The sequence below is a fragment of the Pelobates fuscus genome, chromosome 3, assembly GCF_036172605.1.
Source record: "Pelobates fuscus isolate aPelFus1 chromosome 3, aPelFus1.pri, whole genome shotgun sequence".
NCBI classification, from domain to species: domain Eukaryota; kingdom Metazoa; phylum Chordata; class Amphibia; order Anura; family Pelobatidae; genus Pelobates; species Pelobates fuscus.
The window spans coordinates 102,948,373-102,968,119 of record NC_086319.1 but is presented as its reverse complement, the minus strand read 5'-3'; the positions used below and the strand labels follow the sequence as shown (position 1 = coordinate 102,968,119).

Sequence of the window (19,747 nt, the reverse complement as noted above, 5' to 3'; positions counted from 1 at the left end):
GCAGTTTTTTCTCAGATAGTGAATTCGAAGCTGTGATGTCAAACTAGAGAAATAAAATAATTTCTCAAAGAGCACAAATATAATGTATCTGACTATTTTTTACTCAAGGAAATGCTTTCAAGCTAACAAGGAACACTATAGTCACCTAAATTACTTTAGATGATAGATAATTTCATTCCCCTGCAATTTCACTGCTCAATTCACTGGCATTTAGGAGTTAAATCACTTTGTTTCTGTTTATGCAGCCCTAGCCACACCTCCCCTGGCTATGATTGACAGAGCCTGCATGAAAAAAAAAACTGGTTTCACTTTCAAACAGATGTAATTTACCTTAAATAATTGTATCTCAATCTCTAAATTGAACTTTAATCACATACAAGAGGCTCTTGCAGTGTCTAGCAAGCTATTAACATAGCAGGGGATAAGAAAATCTTAATTAAACAGAACTTGCAATAAAGAAAGCCTAAATAGGGCTCTCTTTACAGGAAGTGTTTATGGAAGGCTGTGCAAGTCACATGCAGGGAGGTGTGACTAGGGTTCCTAAACAAAGGGATTTAACTCCTAAATGGCAGAGGATTGAGCAGTGAGGCTGCAGGGGCATGTTCTATACACCAAAAACTGCTTCATTAAGCTAAAGTTGTTCAGGGGACTATAGTGTCCCTTTAAAGGGACAATAATGATTTTACTCCTAAATGGCAGAGAATTGGGCAGTGAGACTCCAGGGGCATCATCTATACACCAAAACTGTTTCATTAAAGGAACACTATATTGCCAGGAAAACAAACTTGTTTTCCTGGCATCATAGGGTTATTAGGTCCCCTCCCGCCGTGCTGAATGTGTTAAAACCCCTATAGCCACTTACCTTAATCCAGCGCCAGGCTCCCTGGGCGCTGGTGCATGTGCAGCCAGAGCTCCATGCGCATTCAAACCGCCCATAGAAAAGCATTACTCAATGAGTAATTGAGTAACTCCAGGATGAGTTAAATGCGATTTTCGCATTGAGGATCGCAGAAGCAGCCTCTAGTGGCTGTCATGGAGACAGCCAGTAGAGGCTGGAATATTTTTGTTTATTATTAAATAAAAGCATCAAGCCACTAGAGGCTGGATTAACCCTCAATGTAAACTGAGCAGTTTCTCTCAATCTGCTATGTTTTCAGCTGCAGGGTTAACCCTAGATGGATCTGGCACCCAGACCACTTCATTGAGCTGAAGTGATCTGGTTGCCTATAGTGGTCCTTTAAGCTGAAGTGGTTTTCCTGCCTATGGTGTCATTTTAATTCTATCCTAAATATTATGTTTCAAAATGCAGTAATGCAATCATGTATAACCTAATAAACTTCTATTAGACTTTGCAAATGGCCAAAGCAGGTAAAGGTGGTTTGGCATTTCTAAGTACTCAGGGATTCATTGTGGCTGCTGAAACCTTACAACAATGCTTGTATTATGCAATGGTATAAAGGCTTAGTGGTGTGTGTTACAGGCAATTAACGGGTAGTAAATGTTTCTTTTAAGAACTAATTGGGGGTTTCCCATTTCTCTTGTATCTTAATGGCTTGATGAGTGTTAGTTGCCTTTAGCCTTGCCCAGTCAACCTGTGACCAGGAAACCCTGATAAATCATGTAGGAGTGGACATGCGGCTTGTTTAACAGCCTTACTATTGACCTTTTGATTGACAGATAATTAAAAAAGAAGCCCCATAGCCTTCCTTTCACTGCACTGCACAAATTTGTTTAACCTATGCAGTTTCATATGAATGAGCACTTAACGTCTCTATTGTGAACCAGCAACAGTGAATTCTGCACTAATTTTATTAAATTTATATATCATATAAAAAATGGTGCACTTAATGTTAACCTTGAAAGTAGATTACCAACTTGCCCCCGCAATTTTTGTTGTTTGTTTTTCCCAGTTTGGACAACATAAACAATGTTGAGATTATTATAAATGTATAAGGAAATAAGAGACAAGGAAAAACAGCATATACTTTTTTTTTGTAAATTAGAGTTTTATTGCAATCCACAAGCATAGAAAACATAAGTCAAAGGGACATGCAGGTCCTCGGCAAAAAGCAGGTCACCACATTTTGTATTTTCCAATTTCATGTCCCCGCAGGGCCATTCAAGTAATACCCTATTCTAAGTGTGGACTCGCAGGTACAGTAGTGCAGAATGTAAAACAGTAAGTTAGCCTCAAAACAAAAAGTCTCTCTACATTAACCTATAGTACCTAACACGCAGAACTCAAGTTAACAAATAGACTCTGACTTGAATGCTAAAGTGTATTACTGGACCTTAGAATGGTTGGAGTTAACGAGTAATAATATAGAATAGTACAGAAAAGGCCTAGGTACATAAACAGTAAGACAAGTCAGATATCATGGAATAAGGAATATAGGTCTGCTGAATAGTCTAGGTACATGGGTCAAAATACAATCGAAACAGTAAATAGATTGCAGTCTCGGATAAGCACAAAGGAAACCACGACAGGGCTCTGAGAAAAGTTTCAAATAAGTTTAATATTGGCTAGGTTATCTGCTGTCATGTCACATCCTAACTTGCACTTTAACATCAATTATTGGAGCAGGGACTTCGGGGCCATATGAGGGCTCTGTTTGGCAGCGACTGGTGTCTGCCAGAACATCTGAGGACCGTGTGGTCAGAGGAAGGGAGAGTGAGTGCGGCAGCTGCGGTATGTGTACTAGCCGCACTGGAGCACGCCCGGTGAGCACCGTGACAGTCATTATGTATTAAGGTAGTGTAGTCGAACTACTACATCCTTAGGACCTCTCTCTAGTGTAAGTCTATCAATTCTATAGCAGCAATTAAAGACAAAGCTGTTTTCTGAATGGTTGGGTAGACAATTCCTGAGCAGAGATAGGGTAAAATTCTAAATTTCAGTTGTCTGATCAGGGAAGCTCCTGATTTTTAGGTTGTACCTAATTTAGTTTTGTTGTCACCTTGTTCCAACTCTTAGCTTTGTATTTTGCCCTCATGTGGTTTAAATCTAGTTTCATGTGCTGATTGATGTTTATAGAAATCATGTTGAGTCTTTTCCAAATAATTTTAGTTAATAGGATAGTCAATTCTTAGATTTTCCGAAAAAAATATATGAATTTCAACTCTTGTTTAACCCCTTAAGGACACATGACATGTGTGAAGTTTGGTCCTTAAGGGGTTAAAGGGACTCTACAGTGCCATCCATTTTCCGGGCACTGCAGGTTTCTGCAGTGCCCCTCTCCCTTCCACCCCCCATCCCATGTTGCTAAAGGGGTTAAAACCCCTTCAGTGACTTACCTGAATCCAGCACCAATGTCCCTCGGCACTGGGTCAAGTTCCATCCACGCTCCACGCAACGGCCAAGCGCACATCTTCGACTTCCCCATCGGAAAGCATTATTCAATGCTTTCCTATGGGGATTATTCAATGCTTTCCTATGGGGATTCCAGCGATGCTGGAGGTCCTCATGCATAGCGTGAGGATGTCCAGCGTAGTTTAAAACGTAGTTTAAAACACTTTTTTGTGTTTTAAGAACACGGAAGTCCCTCTAGTGGCTGTCTGATAGAATGCCTAGCTGATAGACAGCCACTAGAGGAGGACTTAACCCTGCAAGGTAATTATTGCAGTTTATGAAAACTGCAATAATTACACTTGCAGGATTAAGCTGATGGGAGTTGGCACCCAGACCACTCCAGTGGGCAAAAGTGGTCTGGGTGCCTGGAGTGTCCCTTTAAGTGAATGTTTTTGAGTTTTCAGTTCATTTAATTCTGTATCATGGTATAAGGGAGCAGAGTAATGATCACCTCTCAGATCTGGAGAAGTAAGAAATATTGGGAACTGGTGTTTTAACCCTCTACTTCGACTGTGGGTTAGTCATTTTGGAAACCTGCTAAATTTGTGAAGATTTTGCGAATGACTGATGGATTATTCTCCTCATGCATCAAGTTAACAAGCAGCAAGTTAACAATAGCTGGGTAGGAGAGACAGATCACTATTCTAACCATTGCTGGCATGCGCACCCCAGTGTGTGTATTTTTTTTGTAAATAATTAAATTTAATATCAGTGTTTTTCTTACTGTATTTTGCAGTGTCAGTCGGTCAACATGTGCACAAGAAAAAAAGTTTAGCGTGATATAATCAAAAGATGTGAGGTGTTTTTTTTCACAATAACTTTAAGGAACACTATAATCACGAGAACAACTACAGTTTAGTGTAGCGGTTCTGGTGAGTATAATCATTACATGCAGTCATTTTTATGTAAACACTGCCTTTTCACTCTTCAGATGGCCATTGGAGGTACTTCCTGGGGCAGTGCTGCATAGTGACACTGAACTTTCCTCCTAGAGATGCATTGATTCAATGCATCGCTATGAGGAGGAGCTGATTGGCCAAGCCAGCGTTTACTCCCGCCCCATCGCCCCTCCGTGATGACTTCAGCCAATCCAATGCTTTCCCTATGGATTGGCTGAAATCATAAATTCTGATGTCAGCAAGAAGGTAGATGGAGGGCTGGGCCAGTGCTGGCGAACCCGTGCGGCATTAGAAATAAGGTACGTTTTATTGCCTTTTAGAGGGGCTATTGGGGGGGGAGGGTTTAACACTATAGGGTCAGGAATACATGTTTGTGTTCCTGACCCTACAGTGTTCCTTTAAAGATATATTCCTCCTCCGACTATTGTATACTGTATACAATAGCATTATTGTGTCTTTCTTTTGCTCGTGGTGTTAAATGTGGACAATTGATGTATCCCTTATTGAATGATATTTTTACACTAAGAGCATTTGCAGTTGTCCAGCCTGATCTTCGTTTTGGTGTTTTAGTTATTTGTCAAAATCTTGAGTAAACTATTTTGCATGGTTTTGTGTTTTTTTTTTTAAATAAGACATTAAATAAACTGCTTCGTCAGTGTGCATTAAGAAATATATATATATATATATATATATATATATATATATATATATATATATATATATATGTGAGTAAATGTATTTGCTCTAGAAATAATTAACCAGGTGAAAGGTATTAGAAGCATATGTGATGCGTGTACATCCAATAATGCCATGCCTATAATGTAAAGCACGTGTCAAAGCTGTTAAACTGGTCATTCATTGTTTCTCAACCCTTTTTCCAAGGCACACTTCAACGAGTAGACAAGTAGACATTTACCAAGTCATGTCTACTTTTATCTTTTTTCTTTTTGTTTGTGTTATAACTTATCAACGGCATCTGCAACATGTATAGTATAAAACACTAGTTAAAGTAAATGATGGATCATTGTCAAGGTTGCCAAACAGGAGCACAATTTTATTACAGACCATTTTTAGAAATCCTTAATCCAAGGCTGAATGCAATCCAATACAGCTCTGAAAACGTGATAATTTTTTTATTGATTTTTTATTGATTTTTTTTGTGGTTGTCATTAAAGGGACAATCTGCCAACTCTTAAATTAAACTATTAATAATGTGATGAAATTACATTAGGTGTAGTTATATGATGAAAATAATGCCTCAGTTTACAATTTTTTTTCGCAATACGGAGCACACTTCCTCACAATGCATTGCACCTGGGAGGTTTATAGCGCCGCCCCCGTGCTTGCTGGAGTCTGTGGTTAGCACGTGGAGTCGAATGTGGAGGTGTTAAGGTGATTTTTTTTGCATTGAGTTTTGGAGCCATTGTGGAAATTTTTTGCAGCGGTTTTGGGACTTTTTGGGTGCATTTCTCAAGCAGTGGAAAGGTAGGGAGCCAAGCTTTGTCATTTGTATGCCTTTTATTGTGGGTTGCTGTACATGCCAGCTTATTTTGACTTTTTTTCTGACCTCCAGAACGGATTCATTGGTTTTCAATGCATTCCTATGGGGAACCACATTTCGGTTTCCGAATTTTTGCAATAAGAAAAGTCCTGGAGAACGCATTAAATTTGTAAACTGAGGTACCAATGTATAAATCAGGTATTGGTTCATTTTAGAAAACACACTTGGTCCATTTTTAATTTTCCAAGGCTTGATCAACATAGGTCTACATGTTTTCCTGGAATGTGATACCTAATCACATGTGTTGTCATATAAATAATTGCAAATAAAACATCAATTATGAATTACAGGAACCAGTTTACCAGGTTTAAGTTGCGTATGATAAAGTGGTAGAGAAGAAACTCAACTGATTAATTGCACTACTCCACACCCTCCTTCTCTAAAATAGAACTATTACAGGTTAATATGAAGCCCACAGTTTTGATATTATAACTCTTTGGCCTTAAGAGCATTCTGTGCCAGCTTTTGTAAGTTATTTCTCTGTAATTGCTGCACCTTGATTGGTGAATATAAATCGATATAGATAGATGTTTTATTATTATTTTTTCTCATATAAGGTTTTTATTAGTGCCCATTTTGATTTTCTTGTCAATTTTAGCTGAGATAACGTTGCTAGCATCTCTTCACAAGTTATTCCTTTGTGGTAACATTGTATGTGAAGTGTTGCATTAACACATGTTTCAGATAACCTAGGTTTCAGGTCAGTATGTTGGCTATTATCTCACACTATACTTTTATGATTCTAAAACCAAGATGGCTCATCCAAAGGAGGCAATGACCTCATATATTTAAAGAATAAGTGTCCACATATTTATTTACTGTAAAAAAAATAATTAAAAAAATAATATATAAATAAAATATATATATATATATATATATATATATATATATATATAAATATATAATTTTTTTGTCACAAGTTAATTTGGAAACCTTGAATTCAGGCTTGTGCACACAAGCCCTTCAGTTGGCAGGCGTTAATGAAGCGGGGTGGATAGGTAAAAAAAAAAAAATAGACGTTATTTACTTGCCCTTTTGCCTAGTTTAAAAACTGATCATGAGAGTTTTCTCTTCAAACTCTGATTTACAAAAGGAAACCATTCATGTTTAAAGAAAGCTATGTGCACTGCAGTTTATGTTGTTGTTTTTTCCAACACCATTCCAGCTATTAAAACATCAATAGAATTAAAGGTATTGATAAAAGGTTTTACACTATATAGTCACTCTTCACAGTACAGGTGCATAGTGATGTCGCGAACATAAAATTTTCCGTTCGCAAACGCAAACTTCTGCAACTGTTCGCAAACGGGCGAACCGCCATAGACTTCAATAGGCAGGCGAATGTTAAAACCCACAGGGACTCTTTCTGGCCACAATAGTGATGATAAAGTTGTTTCAAGGGGACTAGCACCTGGACTGTGGCATGCCGGAAGGGTATCCATGGCAAAACTCCCATGGAAAATTACATAGTTGATGCAGAGTCTGGTTTTAATCCATAAAGGGCATAAATCACCTAACATTCCTAAATTGTTTGGAATAACGTGCTTTAAAACATCAGGTATGATGTTGTATCGATCAGGTAGTGTAAGGGTTACGCCCGCTTCACATTGAAAGACCAAACTCCCCGTTTAACGCACCGCAAACAACCACAAACAGTCCATTTACACAACCACAAACTCCCCATTTGCACAAGGTTGGATACCAAGCTAGCCATGTCCCGTTCCTTGTCCTCACTGATGTCATTGAAGTTCTCTTCCTCCACCCAGCCACATACAACACCAAGGGTCCCCGAAAGGTGACAACAAGCCCCCTGTATTTTTTTTTTAAATGTACACTACTGTTACACCAGATATGAGTTGCACTGGTGTGACACTGTGCCCTGGCAGGCCCTGAAACGCACACTTGTGAAGGAAACTGACTGCTATTATTTCACAGTCAAATTTCTAGTTTTTTTTTTTTTTTATGTACACTACTGTTACACCAGATATGAGTTGCACTGGTGTGACACTGTGCCCTGGCAGGCCCTGAAACACACACGTGTGAAGGAAACTGACTGCTATTATATTACAGTCAAAAAAGTTTTTTGTTTTTTTAAATGCAAGCTATTGTGCCCCCAAAACATTCGTGTGTGGGGGGTGCTGGAATGATGTGGGCCAATGGGAACCTGAATCAACTTTTGGCTCCCACTGCCCCTTTAAGAGCGAGCTCGTGACTCGAGCCGTGCTCCTAGTGCCAGGTGGGCCACGTGACCGATCACTACGGTCAGTGCACGCGGCTAAGTCAGAAGAGGAGATCAAGCCGCATGCGGCTCGTGTGGAGGCAGGAGTGATCCAGCCACGCGCGGCTCAAGCACACTTCCTTTCAGTCCCGCCGGAAACCGGAACCTGAAATTGAAGTTCCAGTACCGCGGTGCGTGCTGAACACCGGCCCACGCTTCAAGACAGGTAAGTAAATATGGGATATCGGCGTATAACACGCACCCATCATTTTCCCCCTATTTTCAGGGAGAAAAAGTGCATGTTATACGCCGATAAATACGGTACTTTCTCTACAAACCTCTAAAACGAACCAAACTACTCATCCATCCGCTATACCACTTTATCCCACCTAGAACTAGTGCCTAGTTAAAATACTTGACTCTTAGTTACCCACACTCAGTCATGCCACACACATTTCACCACTACTCTCACTGAATCCCTCTGACTACGGCTAAATTCATCTTCTACATCAGAACACTACTCCTAAGATTGGGTTGTATCGATGTCTCGGGTCTTTCATTTAGAATAGGGGCAGCTTCGGTCTCCTTCAACACTGACACTCCAGTGCATATTATTAAAAGATTGGGCAGATGGAAATCCTCAGTCTACAACCGATATATTCCTCATCCCGAGAAAGAAATGAGGAACGCTTTTAAAAGTTTGGCTTTGTAAATTTGATGCAATAAGTGTGTTTTTCTTTAATACCTTTTCACCCTCTTTGCATGAACCCGATTTACATATATTATTAATATGTTTCTGAACATATATATTATATTATTCACTCACTCACTCACTCACTCTCTGGGCCAGCCTAAGACATCATGCTGCCTAGGTCCAACGATAAATGACTATGGGGGATAATGTATAATAAACACAGGTTACTGGCTATGGGGGGGTAATGTATAATAAACACAGGTTACTGGCTATGGGGGGATAATGTATAATAAGCACAGGTTACTGGCTATGGGGGGATAATGTATAATAAACACAGGTTACTGGCTATGGGGGGATAATGTATGATAGGTATATAACACAGGTTACTGGCTATGGGGGGATAATGTATAATAAGCACAGGTTACTGGCTATGGGAGGATAATGTATAATAAACACAGGTTACTGGCTTTGGGAGGGATAATGTATAATAAACACAGGTTACTGGCTATGGGAGGGATAATGTATAATAAAAACAGGTTACTGGCTATGGGGGATGATGTATAATAAACACAGGTTACTGGCTATGGGGGGATAATGTATAATAAACACAGGTTACTGGCTATGGAGGGATAATGTATAATAAACACATGTTACTGGCTATGGGGAGGATAATGTATAATAAACACAGGTTACTGGCTATGGGGGATAATGTATAATAAACACAGGTTACTGGCTATGGGGATAATGTATAATAAACACAGGTTACTGGCTATGGGACGATAATGTATAATAAACACAGGTTACTGGCTATGGGGAGGATAATGTATAATAAACACAGGTTACTGGCTATGGGAGGATAATGTATAATAAACACAGGTTACTGGCTATGGGATCATAATGTATAATAAACACAGGTTACTGGCTATGGGGAATAATGTACAATAAACACATGTTACTGGCTATGGGGGATAATGTATAATAAACACAGGTTACTGGCTATGGAGGATAATGTATAATAAACACAAACACAAAAAAAAAGAATGCAGCTTCAGAATTAATCTAAATTGTATGCTGTCTAGGAGGTGGAAGGGTCTGGGAGGGAGGGTCTACTGCTGATTGGCTGGAATGTGTCTGCTGACTGTGAGGTACATGGTCAAAGTTTACTCAATGATGACGAATAGGGGCGGACCGAACATTGCATATGTTTGCCATCCGTGGCGAACGCGAACAAACTATGTTCGCCAGGAACTATTCGCCAGCGAACCGTTCGGGACATCACTACAGATGCAACATTTTATTTTGCTTGTTTTTATGAATTTACACAATGTAACATTTCTTTCTTTTTTATAGGCTGTCAGCACTTCATGTTGAAAATAAGGTCCTGGGGTGACTTTATTGTGCAATGTTCGTTGAATATTTTGACAAACCATCAGGTGCATACTTGTACTTAGGTTGTCTGTTGTGGTCGATTTGAGTAGAGCTTTGGAAATTCTAACTGGTCAGTTAGCTTGTATATATATTAACCATGCTCCTCTTTCTTAAGGATTCTTATAAAAGGATGTATTCTGCATGGTGGCAAAGGTCAAATGGGGCACTACTGTATTTATATGTAATGGGAGTCAGAGTTGTGTATCTGTTACACCATTTTTTTTTCCAGACAGAATTAGTGAATTGAAGTACAGTGCATTTACACATCCATTTGTTCTACATTTTACTATCCTGCAGTCAGTCAGGAGGTATTATAAAATAAAAGGTGCCACTGTATAAAAAGTGACATAAAAATTGTATATATAGGAAATCGGTCGGTACAGGAAATTATGGCACAAACAGGGGGTGGGAAAGCAAAACCCAAAAGAGTGTTTATGTGTAACTCGCTATATGTCTTCCATTGCCCCCTTATACAAATGGTAGAGTTTTCATGTTGGTTGATCTTTAATACGTAATGTGACTTTACCATTTCAGCTGTTTGTAAAATCAGATTAATTAACCATGATGCAGTCCTTTTGCTAAAGTTGCATTAAAATGTTATAATTATAGGTAAAATATTCAATTTATCAATTGTAGCCCATAATGAAATAAAAGCTAGATGAATGTTCTTTGTAAAATGTATGTTATCTATTTACTCTGTGTCAAAAAGTTGTTATGGGAAGCTAAAATATTGCGTACAGTACACTGTCTGTGTTAGAAAAACAAGTTATTCATTTAGTTGTCAAACAGGTCAGGTGAGTTTTGCAATCCACTTATCGTTCTCTCTTCTCCTTCAGTTGTGGGTGGATAAAAGGCAGGTAATTAAACAAATATATTTTATGTAATATATATGTGTGTGTTTGTGTAAAAAAACAAATAACATTTGTATCTTGTAATACCTTTTTTTTTATTGGACCAACAGAATTTTGTAATGACAAGCTTTCGGGAGAACCTCCCTTTCTCAAGTCTAAAGCATTTCTGAGCAAAGAAGACACATTTAACCCCTTAAGGACACATGACATGTGTAACATGTCATGATTCCCTTTTATTCCAGAAGTTTGGTCCTTAAGGGGTTAAATCAAAGTTGAGTTGTGATACAGTGGTTAAGACACAGGTTTGATAGAAAATAGATGTCATTTTCGCAGAGGGTCGTAAATATCTTGTGTGAAGGTCAGAGTATATATATATATATATATATATATTAAAAGACACTAGCTGAGTTAATACATTGTTTTCTATTATTTCACTTTTTTCCTGGAAGAATTTCAACATATTTTATTTCATGGGTGTTTTTAAGAAAAGCTGTTTTTTTCCCAAAAGTAATTGAAACCACAAGGCTGTTACGCATTGTTTAAGATCTATTTTTATGAATGCAGGGAGATCTAGAGGCGAGAGGTCGAAAGAACACATAACCTCTGGCATACTCAACTCCTAACTGAGTTATCACTGCAAGCATATTGGCCGAGAGTCCACTTAAAAAAATAAAAATTAAATGTATTCCATCAAGTATATTAACTAAAGTAAAAGCATGCTGTACTCCACCACTTTCTAGAAAAAAGGATTTCAGCTCATGCTCCAGTTGTTTTTAGTTAAATAAACTGTTTTTCTTTGAACTCCTCTTCGCAGATATATTACATTCTAATAATTTATTTGTGAAGGTACATTTATAGTCACAGAATGGTCTATTTCTGCTCACTGGTAGACATGTGGTAAGGTCAACTTCGAAGGTACTCTTATTAATGCAGAGTTTCTCAACTTTGCTTCTTAAGTACTCCCAGCAGTGTGAATTGTTGGGATCTCCTCACATGATGCGCACATGTTAGATAATTCACTTGGCTCCCAGCCTTCGTTTTGCAACTTCCATAGCATAGATGAAGTTAAGAGGGCCAGGTGCTTTTTCTGAGGTGCCTCAATTCCACAAGATGACAATTTTTCAGAATTTTACATCTCGTTCGATGAGATTTATACAGTTGCTTGAAAAACTGCATTGCCGAGTCTTTGTATATTTGGTTTGTTTTTTTGAACATTGTAAAATTCATGAAAATGACTGGTGATTTATAGTACACGAAAAAGAGAGGACCACAGGCACTCCAAATTGAAACTGTATGCAGATTTATTAGGAAAAAATGCAACTCCAAGCAACGTTTCTTTTGAAAAAGACCTTTGTTGGTCGAAACGTTGCTTGGCGTTGCATTTTTTCCTAATAAATCTGCATACGGTTTTAATTTGGAGTGCCTGTGGTCCTCTCTTTTTCGTGTATTATTCTGGGATTGCTGGTCCTGATCCGGAGCACCATTGGCCGTTGGGATTGAGTGCGGTTCCCACTATCTACTTTGGTGATTTATAGTAGGCCAACATTCCACATGTCTAAGCAGGAGTATGTTCACACTTGGGTGTGATTTTAAAGACTGTTTATATCTTAAAATTCTATACTTTGTAACCGAGCTTGGTGAAAATGTCATAATGTTTTCATAGCAGACATTTTTATAAGTTTTTTGTTGAAAGCTTGCTGATAGAGAGCCATGTTTACTGGAGTTGCTGACTGCAATGTACTCATGGTGCCAGTGCCCCTTAGTTTCAAAAATAATCATCAATAAGGAACTTTCAGCGCAGTGTACATTTCCAGTCTGATATATGCTTTCTGAAAAATAACTTGTAAAAACTGTGTAACTCTAAAGAAGTATATTTTCTAGCTGTTTTAGAAGAGCTGGCAGTGTCTAGGCACAGGATGATGAAGTACAACCTCCTTGGATAATTTTTCAGCCTTGAAGCAGGCAGAAAATTTTGGAGCTCGTAGTTCTACAACAGCTGGGGCACCTGTGATCTAGTCAGTACTTACTGTAAAACACAGATACACAATTCTGCAAAAATACATATTTGTTTATACTGTTCAAGTGACACTTGTTTCGTGGAAGAAAGTGTGCTGTTAATGTGACTAATAGTAATAAACACGTTTTTGTTTTTTTTAGTGGGGTATGCTTAATACAGTCTGCTTTAAATTAATAGCAATATTTGACTATTCCTTCATCCGTTCATTCTACCATTGCCTTAAATGGTGTGCATTAAATGAGCATTTTCTCTGCTTACTGTCCTCAGATATCTTTTAACTGGACTCCAGTCACATTCTTTAACCTCTTAAGGACACATGACATGTGTGATATGTCGTGATTCCCTTTTATTCCAGAAGTTTGGTCCTTAAGGGGTTAAATGTTCCTCCGTTTGAGTGACACTGTCAATTTTTTTTTCTAGTTTTGTATTTGATTGCACTTTTACCCTTTGCAGTGTTTTTGGCTCCAGTCCACTGGAGCATCAAATGAAATATTGCACCAAGTTCATTAAAATATCCCCCTTTGGACTCAGAGGCCAAGAGTATTTATGTCCACAGTTGGACCACTTGACTGATTTTGTTTTTGTCACCCTAACACAAAGCAGTTGGCAACTATTGGCTTCATGTCCTTATTTCAAACTCTTGTAAAAAAAACTGTTCTCTCGATAGATATATAGAAATAGTTATATATGTACATATGTGCAATATAATTATCTCTTGTTAACTTTGCATAATTTATCTAAAGGAACGGCATTTTAAAAAAAAGATTGAGCACAATCTAATGACTACTGAAAAGTTAGCTAAAGGAAGGGTTGTATTGGGATACAAAATTGGCCCAAGCATACCAACCCTATAGGAGGGGAGGGGCTATGGAGGGACAGCATGTATGGGCATGTTTTGTAGTTTAGTGTGTATCCGTGTGTTTACGGGTTCTAATGTTTGTTGTGGGGTTACACATGTGGGGGACAAGGGCTGTAAGGTTTGACAGTGGGTTAATGGGCTGCATGGTGTGAGACGGGAACATGGACTGTTTGGTAAGTGAGGGGGCATGAGCTGCATGGTGAGTGAGGGAGACATGAGCTAGCAAAATAAACACTTGAATTAACTATAAATCATTATTTTATTTTTTTAAAATCACTCTCAATTACTCCACCTGCCTTGCCTTGGGAAATACATTTTGCTGGTGGTCCGGTGTTGAAGGAGCAGAGCCCACACTGTGGAAGGTATCAGGGCATTGCTGTGATAACCCATGGTAATGCTCTGATAATGTGGCTGAGGGCCCCTTTTTCATAACTTTTGGTTGGCATATGAGGGAGATCGCTGTCACAGAGCACAATCTCTGTGCCAGTGCTAATGCAGCGTTGGCCATGCCGGGGCCGATTGGAGATATACTTTTTTTTTAAAATTCTGTCAATTACTCCACCTGCCTTGCCTTGGGAAATCCATTTAGCTGGTGGTCCGATGTTGAAGGAGCAGAGCCAACACTGTGGAAGGTATCAGAGCTTTGCTGTAATAACCCATGGTAATGTTCAGATAAGTTGGCTGAGAGCCACCTCTTCATAACTTTTGGTTTGCATATAAGGGAGATCGCCATCCACAGAGCAGAGTCTCTGTGCCAGTGCTCAGGCAGCCGATACTTTGATCTCCCTTATCAGCTTAGGCACATGGCCATTATGGCCCACTCACTATTTTCTTTTTTGCTATTTTAGAATAAGGAATAATATTTTTATTTTAAAATCACATAGGTTGAAGTGTATGTTGAATGCTGCACTTTGCCTTTTAACAATGCAAATCTGAAGTATATGTACTTTTCTATAATCATCCATTATTAAACCATTTAGGTTGCTAGGCAACTTCATGTCGGAGTGGGGTTAAGTAGATCTATAAAAGTATGGACACAATGCATGTAATTTTGTTTTCTAGAACAAAAAAGGCAACTCGGACTGTGGGTGTCGAATTGTCCATTGGAATTTTCAGACTTTTTTGGGGTCCATACGTAAACTATATCATTGTTAAATAATTCAGGCATACTGTTTGCTAAATATAGTTGTTTGCACAATTCTTTCTGTAATAAAGTGAAGCAGGTCTTTTTTTCATAAAGCATAAGTGTGAATTGACATTGAATGTCCAGAAATTTAATTTAAAATTTTAGGCCAATATAGCGGAAATGAAAACATGGTCGACTATTGTCAATACAGCTGTTTTCAGCTAAAATTTGAAAATCTATTTGTATTACCAACAATTCATACTTTGAGTAGCCAATTTATACAAATGTTACATTCCCCCTTCTCCTGGTGACGTATTCTGCCAATATTGTAGATTATGCTAATTTAGTGTTCCTATAACCTTAATTTTAGTAATGACAGGAGGCGAATATTTGCATAAACTTTCTTTACTTTAAACTCCAGCAGCAAAGATCAATCAAAAGTTGAAACCAATCAGAATCAAGAGTCATTACTACATATAGTTCTGTGGTGCTTTCCTCTTCCTCTTTCTTTAAAGTGAACTAATATTCCAATGAAGAAGTCCAACAATGACAACTCAAGTAACGATGTGGATCCCATGTAACTCCAAGGACCGCTTGAAACGTAAGAATGCGATGGGTAGATGCGATGTATAATGACAATTTTCACACTGGAAAGAACAGAAAAAAGTGAAAGGTAGCGAAATGACTGTAGTTTATCAATACAATTATTACTATAAAATAACATATTCATATCTGAACTAGAATCGTAAAATAATAATTCTCAAACAGTTTGGAAAAGTAAGCGTAAGCACCATAAGGACTTGGAAACAAACATAAGGTATAGGGAGAGGAAGAAGGGAAATATTTGCCTCCTGTCATTACTAAAATTAAGATTATAGGTACACTACGTTAGCATAATTTACAATTTTACCACATGACCGGTGGCTTCATATTTGCATTTTTAGCACTTATGGAAGAAGAGCGAAAGAAGCATGAGAAAAAGGACAAAAATTTAAAAATCGAAAACTTATCTTCGTGAAATCAGCAGAACGCATTATGTCTGCCAGAGAGGGACCCAACGACAAAGCTCGCATAGCCGCTGCACCACGTGTGGAGTCGACACCCGCCAGTGAAATAAACCATCGTACCCATCTAACGAGGATCGTAGCTGAGCCCGGTCCATGCGTTGCACATAAGATACAAGTAATTGTCCCGAAGGGGAGTGACGAAGAGAAGCAGTAACTTCTACATAGTGAATGAGAGTTTTCACCACGCAAAGCTGGGGTGCAGAGGGAAAAAAATGGGTATAAAAACGAGGTCTAATTCGTCTTCGTACAATGAAAAAGAGACACCTTCCGGTAAAAAAGACTAACCGTCCACGACGAACGCCTTAACGTCTTATATCCTATGGAAGGAAACCAGACACAGTAGAAAAGTGAGCAGAGAAAGCAATGCGCTGTCCGGCCAATTCCGAAGGAAATTCAAAACCACCTCGACGTCCCATAGACTTGAGTACTTTGGACCGAGGGGGCGAGACAAACGCATACCTCTCATGAGGCGGCAAACCAACGGATCCTGCCCCACCGGACGTCATTGTAAAGGGATGTGAGCTGCCAATATCGCAGACTGTGTAACGTTAATCGAACGGGAAGACTGGAAATTCAATAAAGGGATCTGTATCCCTCGCCATACACCAACTAGACCATTTGTTCCAGGGTGCCAGGTAGCATCGTCTAGTACCTGGGGCTCACGAATCCCATAGGAGGTCCTTAGTCGTCTGCGATAGTTCATGGACATCCCAAGATCCCCTGAAATCGTTCAGGCCACTACAGGGAGCTGTTCTTGCAGAATGAGCGGGTGCATCTCCTCTTGCGGGTTGGATAAGAGGAGTGGGAAGTCCAGTAACATCAATGGATGATCGTATGAGAGTTCGGGGTTCAAGCCTTGCTCGGCCAAAGTGGAGTGATCAGCAGGAGAGAGGTGTGTTGTGTCCGTATATTGTGCAGTACCATCGCCAGCATGGAAAATGGTGGAAACACGTAGGCTCCTTGGTTCGGCAATGTCTGGAGAAACGCGTCCACTGCCTCGCATTCTGGATCCGGGAGCCAGCTGAAGAATCTGGGACGTTGGCTGTTCATCAGTGAAGTAAAGAGGTCTATCCATAGAGCAACCTTGAGCAGTGCCAGAGTCTCGAAGACCTCTACATTCAGCTGCCAATCGCTGTTGTCCCTCCAGTGGCAGAAGTACCAGTCCGCCTTGAGGTTTGAGGAAGCTGATTTTTCAAAGAGTTGCTTGGCAGATTTAAGAGTTGTGTGAAGGAACTCAGTGGGGATATTGCAGTAGCCTTCATGTATTGGAAATCTTAAAGTCCCATAAAATAATCACAGCCCTAAACCTCTGATACTTTTCAAAACGATTTTACCCTTATCTGATCGGTAAAAATAGGACCTATACTTTACGTTGGCGACCACAATTTTTCAAAAAGGAGTTGTTCACACTTTAATAGGACCATTGAAAGTGTAGGGATTGTGACACCAGAATAGAATATAAAAATGAAAATCCAGCGCACTCCCTTATCTACAAAACAGCAACTTTGGTGCTGACAGATTTTGATAGTTTTTTAAAAACACCTAATCTAGGCAAAACATAATGGGGGTTTGGTTACATTATAGGATCATACATTGCATAAGCCTGCCACAACGTCAATGTACCCCATCTTTGGCAGGTCCTACTCTAACAGACAAATGTCTGCTAAATGAGCTATTTACTTGGGGTAAAAATTGCAGTGCAAGGCTAAATAGAGCCCTGGGATGAGGCACCTGTGACAGGGAGGGGTGCAAAACCAAGGAGTTGGATATATATATATATATCTCAAAGGGCTGGCTGCACTCAACTAAACATGCATAAATAGGGTGCCAGAATAGAACTTAACACTTTTTTCCCCCTTCCTAACAAATAATACCCCAAATTATATAGTTGCATGTCTGAAAAGAGACTTGCGTCCATCACGTTCAGCCTTCCTCACATGTTTTTTGCTGTTGATCCAAAAGAAGGCAAAAAACCCAGTCTGAAGTGCTTCCAATTTTGCAACAAACTAGGAAAAAATTCCTTCTTGACCCAAAAATGGCAATCATATATCTCCTTGGATCAAACCGCTATTACCCAACTAATTAGAAATTATGGATACAAATGCAGAAAGATAAGTCCTGCGCTTACTCCCATTACTACTGGGCTGCAGCAAAGACTACAGTACACATCAGCCCCAATATACAGTAAAAACCAAAGAAAAGAGTTGCCTGCGCTCTCTCCTTAATCCCTATGTATTTTTAAACAAATGGAGGTTTTTTAGTTACCTCCAATGGTCATGAGAGGATAAGCCCACCTGCCAACGTCAAGGCAGACCCCCGCAGGTGGGTCCTGACTCTAACCATCTGGCAAAGATCTCTAATGAGACAGAAAGGGGTATTTTAATATATGCAACCCTATATATTATTAACCCTTAATAGGGAATACATTGGATGGGTGGCTGCATTGTAACAAGGCTGAGTGATACCAAAAATGGATACAAATGCAGAAAGATAAGTCCTGCGCTCACTCCCATCACTACTGGGCGGCAGCAAGACTACAGTACACATCAGCTCCAATATATAGTAAAAACCAATAATTAGAAATTATATCTATATGGTATGTTTCTGCAAATATTTATCTAATTGCTGTTTAAACATCTGTATGGACTCTGATAAACGTATACCCCATGGGTCAGTGCATGAGAGCCCCAAAAACACTTACTCTGGCTTGGTGACCTGTACATTCAGCAATAAATAATGATTGTGTCTGTTTCTAACCTTTAACCTGTAATATAATCAAAAACTTCATCAAGATGCCATTTTATTTTTAAATTATCCTTACCATAATGTCCATTCAAATTTGATATTTTGAGTTTAATCATGAAATCACAATTTAGGTCCGGTTCTAAGAAAATAAAATGTTTGGACTATGGCAGTGTTACCAGCAGATAAATGGTTTGTGTAATATGAATGTGATTTCTGTTGTATGATATAGATACAAGTTCATAAAACATCATGGATTTGTTACTGATGCTTTATTGCAATGTACCCCTTTCCAAGATCCACCAGGCGAGATTAGTGAACATTTTTAGCAAAAATAGCAGCACTAACAAATCATCAACACACTACATACAGTGTAAAGCTCATAACAAGAAAGAAATGTTTTCAAACCAGAAAAACTGAGTTCTTCTGTATTGAACTGTCCGCGCTATCTAGAGGATTAACATATATATACCAACCACCACTTTCAAAATCCAATGGTATTTTCCAGTTTCGGTCTCTTTGACAAAGCACTGACAAATAAATTGGACAGGGACCTTAAAGTAGAAAGTTACTTTTTTTTTTTTTAATTGGAAGCTAGGGATTACAAGTAAGCAGAGCATTATGGGTTATGACACAGAAAGAGAAACGGATGAATTATTTCATATAAATGAAACAATTCTTTAAAATATAGCAATTTGGAGGGAGTAAGGATAGAGAGGTGCTAGAAATAATTATCACCCCCCCCCCCCCCCCCAGCCAAGGAAGGGTTACATAGGAATAAACCTTGTTCCCATCTTACATCTTTTTAGACTAAATGTGAAGGTATGTTTAAAAACAGTGTTTTGGAAAGACTTAACCCCTTAAGGACCAAACTTCTGGAATAAAAGGGAATCATGGCATGTCACACATGTCATGTGTCCTTAAGGGGTTAAACTA

The 19,747-nt window shown here is 38.9% G+C and overlaps 1 protein-coding gene across 3 annotated transcripts in view; it reads left to right on the top strand.

Annotated features, from left to right (window-relative positions):
• The window catches only part of NR3C1 (nuclear receptor subfamily 3 group C member 1), a 231,607-nt gene that overhangs the window by 15,999 nt on the left and 195,861 nt on the right, over window positions 1-19,747 (top strand). The window lies entirely within an intron of this gene.